The sequence below is a fragment of the Egretta garzetta genome, unplaced genomic scaffold (genome assembly GCF_000687185.1).
Source record: "Egretta garzetta isolate BGI_Z169 unplaced genomic scaffold, ASM68718v1 scaffold388, whole genome shotgun sequence".
Classification (NCBI taxonomy): Eukaryota; Metazoa; Chordata; class Aves; order Pelecaniformes; family Ardeidae; genus Egretta; species Egretta garzetta.
In genome coordinates, this window is record NW_009260610.1 from 693,183 (window position 1) to 702,366 (window position 9,184).

Here is a 9,184-nt window from a genome sequence, read left to right on the forward strand (position 1 = left end):
AAGAGTGTATGCGCAGGCTTTCTCAGCCCTGAGCAGAATTCAATACTGAAATTGGTATCGAAGACAAGCATTTCAGTATGTCATACAGCAGTCATAACTAGTAGAGTATAATGGTATGTTACAGTATAAATTGATACACAAATCAAACTACATTTTTAGTACTTTTTTGTCTTCTGCATTAAACAACTTGGATGCTGAAAGTTTTGAGCGATTCTTAATAACTAAAATGTGTTCCTGAATAATCAGAAGGATACCATGTTCTCTCTTTCTTCAGACTTGTATTATGTGCTTTTAGGGTTAAATTTCAGATACAAAGGCAAGATACTAATAAAGCACTAACATTTAAGGAGCTTTTTTCCTAGTCTAGTTATGGATTAGTAGTTTCTCATAGTATGTAATATATATAGTTGAAACACATCTTATGCTGCTGTAATGTATGGGGATTTTTTTTTGGTGTTGTTTTTTTTTTTTGCTTGGAAGGCAAAGGAATTAATATTGCTAGTAATAAAACCTGGAAAATTTCCAGGCTGTTAATTAATGAAACTTAATGCAACAAATACAGGTGCAAAGACTATGCACCTATCAATATTGGCATCATGAAAAAATTGACATAAAGGGGACAGTACATTTTAATAACATACCACCGTGTAAGTAAATACAAAAATTGTGTTATATGTTGATCTTGGAACTGTTAAATAAATCGTTATATGAAAGGAGCAGAAAAATCAGAATACATTTTCTTGACGTGCTTGCATTTTGAACTGAATTGTCTTTCTGCTCAGAAGATGTTTCCAATTTGCAAAAATAATATAACAGCTTAAGTTGGCATTCAAACATTATGCACTACACTTGATTTAGGAAAGGAGAATAATGCTGAAATATAAAGGTGTCAATAACTGTTGTAGTGTGAGATCCAAAGTAGGTTCTCATTGGTTCAGATGAAAACATTGGTTCAGATCATCTGTTTGGCAGAATATTTTCTTAGGATAAGAGAGATGGAGGTACTTTCTATTGAAGTTAATGTTTGTACAATCTAATCAGGATTTCCTCTGCATGTACTGTCTTTTTCCAGCTTTAATGTATACTGGTTTTCCTTGTGCTTGTCACACTGAGCTACTCCAGCCACTCCTTGTCCTAACCTTTTCTGACATGGCAAAGAATTACAAAGCAGGCATATTTCATGTTGCAGCACCATCAGTGAAATGGCAGCCACTTGCACAAAAAGTAACATCTAAGAGTGTTTTTTTCCTAAACTTGACTCTTAAGGTTTTATATTTTGCTATTGTGTGAAAACAAAATAGTGTTTGATATGAGACCTATGGAACCACGTTCTCTCTGAAGTAGACAGCATCTTTTTTTGTTTGAAAAGTTAATGGAGCTAAATTAAAAGCAACATGAGTTACCAGAATGGTATTTTCCAATCTATGATTTGCAGACCCACTGCATATGAAGAGTTGCTGAAGATAACAAAGAAAAAGGAAGTCTGTTGTTAGGAGATCTAGGCTACACCGAGCCTTCACCTCTTTTGAGAACTCTTTGTTAGTCTGTAAGTGAAAAAGGTTGAAGACCACTGATTTAAAGGCATTTTTGTTATAGCAATTGTGCTTTTCCGTGGGCTGAAGTAAAATTTTGAAACAAGAAGCTTCAAGGAGATCACAAAACCAAATTGTGTTCACCATTATGTAAATTGCAACTTGTTTCACCTATCTGCATTTATTCTTTTCTTAGGACTTCCTGCTATTACGTATTCACTGAACTAGTGAGTACGGGGATGTTTTCCCCAGATGAGATGTAGAGAATCTAATTATATTTATCAGTAGAGTCCAGTTTGCAGCACTGGAACTCCAAAATACTAAAATTTTAATTGCCAAGAGTAGGTATAAGAGATGTAACTACAAATTCTGTTTGGTATGCTATTGTTGTAGAATAGTTTCATTGGTAAATTGTCTTTAAAGGCATTTGTAGCTTTCAATTTTAATTCCATTAAAATAGCTACACTGTTGTCGTTTGTGAACAAGGATATTAAAGCAAGTTCCAGATGCTTAAGTACCTTGAGCTGTAAATATTTCAGAAAATGTTTTTTTTTGGTTTTGTGTTGGTTTTTTTTTTTTCCCTCTCAAAACTTCCCCCTCTGCACTCCCCCAGTGGGATAGTCCAGGTGCAGATCTTTTCTATGCAGTAAATCCGTTCTTTAAATCAATCCTGAATATAAAGTCTTAATTTATAAGGTCCTTTCTGATGGATTTAACAGATAGATGGAACTAGTGTAATTCAAATCTGTGTTAATTTTAAACACAATTTTATAAGCTTATAATACAAATGTGATTTATAGTTGGCATTCAGTTTAAATATTGGATGTTTAAGTTGTATGGGAGGTTGCGCTTTTTCTACTTGTTAATTTATTCGTAAAAGAGGCTGTTCTTAAACTCACTGGAATTTGTCAGCTAAAGAGAAAACTGATCATTCTGTAGCTACCCAGTAAAAACTTATATTATCTTCAACATTTTAATTATGTACGTAGCAGAGATCCTGGCTACCAGACTGGTAAAGTAAATATTAGTTTTGTGTTAATATTCCCTGTCTGTTTCTACTTTGTGTATATATAGACATGGATGCACTCAGTTTCTCTCTCCCCCCTCCTTTCTTTCTCTTAAGTAGTGGTACTAGTTAATACCTCTCTCTTACAGTAGTAGGAAGAGGTTACCCCGTTATGAATGTTGTCTCTATGGCCAAGATTCAGTATCATTAGAAAGAATGTTTTTTCTGATGTAATTAAAAGTTATACATAAGATTGCTATAGTTGTAAAGCCAAAGGGGAGGGGGGGAGAGTCTAGTTTAGACTTCACATATCTGACAATTTTTAATATACTTCGATTAACTGAAATGGTCACTTTATGTTAAGAATATTTTAATGTAGCTTAGAAATACCAGAATTACAAATTTTTTCCTCTAAGCGTTTTCATTAAAAATAAAACTTTCTGGTTTTAATAATGAATGTAATGTAATTTTGAATTGACAGCAAAAATGAAATTCATATTTTGTTTTAAAAATGTATTCTTAAAATACAATATTGAAATTTACTTATGGAACATGGTGGATGTCATCATGCAAACTTGCATGCAGAATTTTTTTTATGCTGTTCTCTTGCTTCTCTTCTGATATGTATTGGTTTCATGCAGAGTGCTTTCCTTTATAATAAACCACATTTTTGACAGAACAGTAACCCTTCTTTTACCATGATTTCAGTTAGAAAAGCTCTGATCTCAGCTTTTGCTGTAATGGCAAGAGGTAAACACTGATGCTGCATTATCTTATCTGGTTGATAATTTCATGTAATAGTCCCGGAACTTGATGTGCCAGTTGTTAAACGCACTGGACTGAAATAATCAGAACTTCAGCTTGCAAATACCAAGCTATTGTTTTCAGTAAAGTTGAGTTGAAATCAACTTTCTGTGCTGCATTGCAGTGGAAACCAATTAATTACAGTGTGAAAAGATGCCATTTTTATTGTCAAAAGAAAGCTTCTAACATTATTCTGCAATCTGAATAAATGTTTGGCAGTTTTGGTTGAAATTTAAGTTGATTTTGTAGACAAATGTGCTAAAAAGCCTTTGGGTTTTTAACTTTTGATTTTTTTGAGTTCATGTTTATGAAATGCCTTCTCAGATGATTTCTCTAATTTAAACTGCTGCTGATGCCATGCGATATGTCCTTTTTATTAGTCATTGAAGTCTAGATGGCGATTCCATGTTATTCATGTTACCTATCTGACATGATGCAAAACATCTCAGTTGTGCAAAACTTAATAATTTCTGATACGTGCCCATGATTTAGTTAATTATTTAACTTCTGCCAGTTAAATATCAGAGTTCTATGGTTTAACGGGTTTTTCTTATGTTTTAAAACGGACATGTAAGAACTAACCAGAACAACATTACTACTATTTCCAATGTTGTTGTCTTCACTTGCATGGCCACATAAAGTAAAGTGAATTAAGAAGGTGTCACAGGATGGTTTGACTGTTGAGATACATCAGCTTCATATTAGATACTCTTTGCTTATCTGGTAAGAACATGTTTTTGAAAAATGATGTGAGAGTAATGCACCTTTTGAAATGCATCATGTTAATACAACTGAGTAATACCTAAATAAGCTAACACGTGAAATTAACTTACACTGTGTCTATAGATTGGTTACCTCTAATACAATTCAATTACCTTCCAGTGTGGCGAATACAGCTATTTCACATGCTAAGATGACATTCTTGTGCTTGTTTTGTGCTTCTATTAAGCACAAACCAATATGAATTTTACTCCCATGCTTCCTAAAGATCTGGCACGTGGCTTTTATTTAGCTCTTATTCCTGGTGGTAGCTATCACTTTGCTGCTCTCTGTTTCCATTAATATATTTTTGTTTTTAAGTACAAATTTTATATTACACTCTACTTAGCTCAGGTAGCTTATATAAAGGAGCAAAATGAAGATAGGGCATTTTTTTTGATTCTTAGCGGAGGAGGATGTTAAAACGTGGAATAGTTTGCTTGAATTGTGTTCGCTCCTATGGCTTCCATATCAAGAGAGAGCAAATATTCTGTGTTCTTTTTCTGAGTATTTTTCAGGCTGGCTCAAAAACTTTTAAGGAAAAGTCAGCGGAAATTTGAAAACAAAGTTTGCGGGAAAGAAAAGGACACTTAATACGAAGAGAAAATGTATGTAAAAAAATTCCTGTAGAGTGCTTACTAAAAAATACAAATGTTTAAAGACAATCTCACATATTTTGGTAAGGAGTGCAAGGTGTACGTGAAGGTGTAATCAATATGAGGACTGATTTTGTTCTCAGAAATGTTTTGATTAATGCAAGTAGACAAGCTTAACGTCAATACATTTGTTTTTAAACCTTTGGCTTCTAGAAACACTTAATATAGGAGGTAATGGTGGCTTTTACTGAAAAAGTTGAACTCAAGGTACTACCTGTGAAGAACTTCCTCTGAGGTATACCCGCTATTAGGGCTTTTTCAGGTGAGCGATAGGTCCTTGCGTTACATTGGAGACGCTAATGTCTGAATGGATGTGATGGCTGCCTCAGAATGATGCTGCTGTTAGCAGTGAAAAATGTCTTCCTTGCGATTCTTGTGCAGCAGGCTGTGGAGTGCAGCACATTTTTATAATAAAGGTGATGAATTTAATCGCAAACTGGCAGCCAAATGGAAATTGCAGACCTTGATACTGGGAGAAAATTGCCTATAAAGCAACTCCTGAGAGAGCAGGCTTTAAATTTATCCACCCATTTCGACATTGAGGAGAACATAGGAATTGCAGGGTATTTTGCTTGGCCTGTTTAGTTCAGATGGATGACGCTTCAGTCTTCCTTTATTTAAGAACTAGATACAGTGTTGTGTTGTTTTTTTTAAAAAATAAAAAAAAAAATGACCTTGCTGCTTAAACTTCACATGGTAAGGCTTTTGAAAAAAATCTATTCCCTTATTATCTTGAAATTTGCTCCTGTTATAAAGTAGGACCTAATATGCATAATTAATTGAAACTCTTCAACTGCTTCACAGATTTCCCCTTATGTCAGATTTAACCCTAATGTGATTTGAGATCTAAATAAAGCATATCCATGTATTTGAAGGCTGTTTGCAGCATTACACTAATGTGAGAAACAATGCCATAAATGATTTAACTGGTCTTGAAGTCCCACTGTAAGTAGGATACTTTCTCTAACAGTACATAACATAATTTCTGATAGAGGCACAGCATTTTTCAAAACTGTTGGTACTGATACATTTCAGCAAATCATCCTCTTAATCTCTTTTATTTTTAGCAGTGCCAAATGCTGATGGAACTGAATTTACAAATAAGAATCCCATATATGGTAAGCACTATACTAAAAAAGAAGAGAAAACATTCTTTAGGGTGCTTACTGAAAGATGATATGCTTATCATCTGTTCATAGAAATAATTGCAAATAAATTTATTTAGAAATACATACTTTTATTGGACACTTAACTGAATGTCCTCACTGCAACACTCTTGGACTGCTCTTTTTGGGTGCTTTGAGAGATGATCATAATCCAGGCAGAATTAAGAATGAATAGTGTTGGATTTCTTGCTCTCGGTTTAAATTTGTTCTGCCCTTTAGAAAATCAAACCTGGTACCAGTCCTGATAGTGGTTTTTTTTTGTTTGTTTGTTTTTGTTTTTGTTTTTTTTTTTTAAATTACTTATTTTTTCTTTTGGTAAAGCAAAGCTTCCTAAGAGGTAGTACCCTTTATTACCAGAAAGCATAAGGATTATTAAGTAGTTGTGTGGTGAAAACAGCTGAGCCTCATTCTGGCAGTTGTTGGAAGTCTAGCACACACCATTTCTGTAGTTAATGAGTAGTTCATCCATATTTCTTTGCTTAAAGTACAAGTTTGTAGTAAAATAAAATGAATGGTTGACAAGTTCTTGAATTTGTTTTACACATTCTATAGAAAATATAGAATAGAATTTCTATAGAATATACTGTCTATATAAATTTCTGTGTGGTTTTCTGATCACAGGAAAACCATGGCCTAACTTGCTTGAGAAATGCAAAGTAGCATTTATAATCTTCTTTTATGTTACGTTAATTTTCTGAGACTGCAGTAGATTCAGCTGAACACATTAACTGGACTTCCACGCTCTGTTATAAGAAGTACAACTTTTCCTCAGAATTTTTATTTTATTGCAGGTAGATAGTACAGACATCTAGAGTTACCTGGTATAACTTTCACTCCTGTTCTATGCTTTTTATTGCCTTCTGACTGTAAGCATTCAAGGTGCCCATTCAATTAGGAAAGACCAAGTACAGGTCTTGGGTAGACTTGAAACTGGAATGCGTGTGCTAACAGAAAAAGAGATTATGTCCAACCTGTCTACTGCAAAATAACTGTAGGACCCTTTAAAAAAAAAAGAAAATTACTGGAAAACCTTGGAGAGAAGTTATGAAAGATGGTTGTGAACTAGTTTGGTAGGGTGATGATGCAAAAAGGAGATTCTTGTTTGGGAAGGTGTCACTTGTTAGTTCCTTTCTGCTAATTCTGGCATTCAGTGGGTTCTTCAGTGATTTGTTTCAGCTCAATAACCTGGAAGAAAGCTAATCAAGCAAAAAAGAGAAAACATACGAGTAGTCTTTTGCTCGATTAGTGAGTTGAATTGGCTTACTAAGGTAGACCTGGGGTGAGAGATGTTAAAGACCCATGCAGCTGGGAGTGGCAAGACAGACAGTGATGACTTCATTTTTCAGCAGCAGTGTGCTGTTATGATTAGTAACTCTTCCTACACTTCAAAGGAAGGAGAAGTGGTACAGCAATCCTGACTTTTGGAGTAAAGCGCTTCAGAAGAAATCAGAAATCTGGACCATCAGGACTGTTTTTGGGGTATGCAGTCTCCTTCCTTTACAGTAGTGAACTTTCTTTTGTAGTGTCCTAACTCCTCCATTTTTTCAGCTTTCTCAGGATCTGTCATTCTTTTCTCAGATGAATGGTGTGCTGCCTTTTTAACTGTGCAATTTTTTGCTTCCGTAAAGGAGAGTGGGAATAATTTCATACAGCTCACTGTGACAGTTCTTTGGATCTTCCATTTGGTTAGGATTAGCTTTATTTTCACTGTTCGTTCTTCCTGTTGATTGAATGTCTGTGTAGACATAAGCTTCTGTGTTGCTATTCATCTTTTCTAAGTTTCAGATTAAAAACAAACAAACATAAAACCCAAGAAACAAAAGAATGTAATAGCCTCTTAAAAATGAGTTGCAACTCATGTTACAACTGGTGGTAAGACGTAACAAAACTGCCAGTAGTAACATTTTACTCTCGGTACAGTATATGATTAATGCTCTATTTTCTTCGAACACTCTGGTGTAGATCGATTTTTCAAGTTAATTTTTTCCTCCTGGCTTTTGTTTGTATTGCATATATCAACAAAGAGTAAATGCCTATCAAGGAAAGGGGGGATATTCTAACTTGTCACTATTTCTGTGTGTGTGTGTGTGTGCGCGCACTTAGGAGCTCGTATGGTCTATTTCTAATGACAGTGGTTACACTGGCATGTATTCCCTATAGTTGTGTGTAATCATGTTTGCAGTTTGGCAGTATTGTCTGTGTTACATCAAAATGGGTTTCCTTTTGCTGCCTTTGTTTCATCCACTGTGGTCTTCACCTTGCATTTCAACAAGGAAAACTGGCTTGGTTTACTTTATGCCAGTTATCCCACCTCATAATCTTTACCTTTTGTCTAAACTGTTTTTTTTACATCTCTACTTGTAAACCAGTTATATTGCGCTGACTACTTTCACCTCATTTTTCTACTTCCCCATACTGATACCTGCATTACAAGCTTTCAGAAGGAGCTTTTTCTTGACATAAAGCAAAAATATTCTGGCTTTTCTTTTTTTTTTAATTTGCTTCTGGAGGAGTTGGGGGATTATAGCAGCCACTTACCTAAATGGAGTGCAAAGCCCCCAATAATTATGTCCCCATTTGAAGTGCACAGCTACAATTCACTGTTCACTGTTTATGTAATTATTTATTTTTAATTTTGAGAGGAAGCATGACAGTTGATACTGATAATGCTGCTGCCTTTCAAAGCTGAAAAAATATACCAACCAAGGTCTTGTAATTGAATACTCATCATATTGAGGGAAACTAACAGAATTTACTCATGTAAGCTTTTCCTGGCAAGCTGAAATGTATTCAGCGTGTATCCAGGCTGTTTTGAATAATAATTATAACTAGTGTTACTGGTTGTATTTCTAGTTCCTTGCTACACTGTTATGGAGCGTTATAAACTTTACCTAGAGTGCTTGCTGGTACTTTCAAGAACACTTTTATGGCGTGATAGTCTGGTTCCATTTTCTGTAAGAAAATCATGTTGAAATGAGTTTTTAAAGTGTCAGTGATGGATAGAGGACCCAAAAGAAGCTTGTCTATGCTCTTCTGTTCTGTGGGGTTTTTCTGTTTGTTTAGTGGTTGTTTTTTTTCTTTTTTCCCCACAGCACAGTGTAATTGAAAGCAGTCAAGCTCTTATCAGATGCTCTGCAGGTCTAGTGGCAGGAGGGGATTGACTATTTGCCTATGCTTTTTTTCTTTATCCTTCAAAGATCATTTCAAAAGAGAATTGTTTCCCCCTGCAGCCAGTATGTGGGAACAGGTGGGTGAAAGAAA

The 9,184-nt window shown here is 34.9% G+C and overlaps 1 protein-coding gene across 1 annotated transcript in view; it reads left to right on the top strand.

Annotated features, from left to right (window-relative positions):
- The window catches only part of QKI (QKI, KH domain containing RNA binding), a 167,303-nt gene that overhangs the window by 10,059 nt on the left and 148,060 nt on the right, over window positions 1–9,184 (top strand).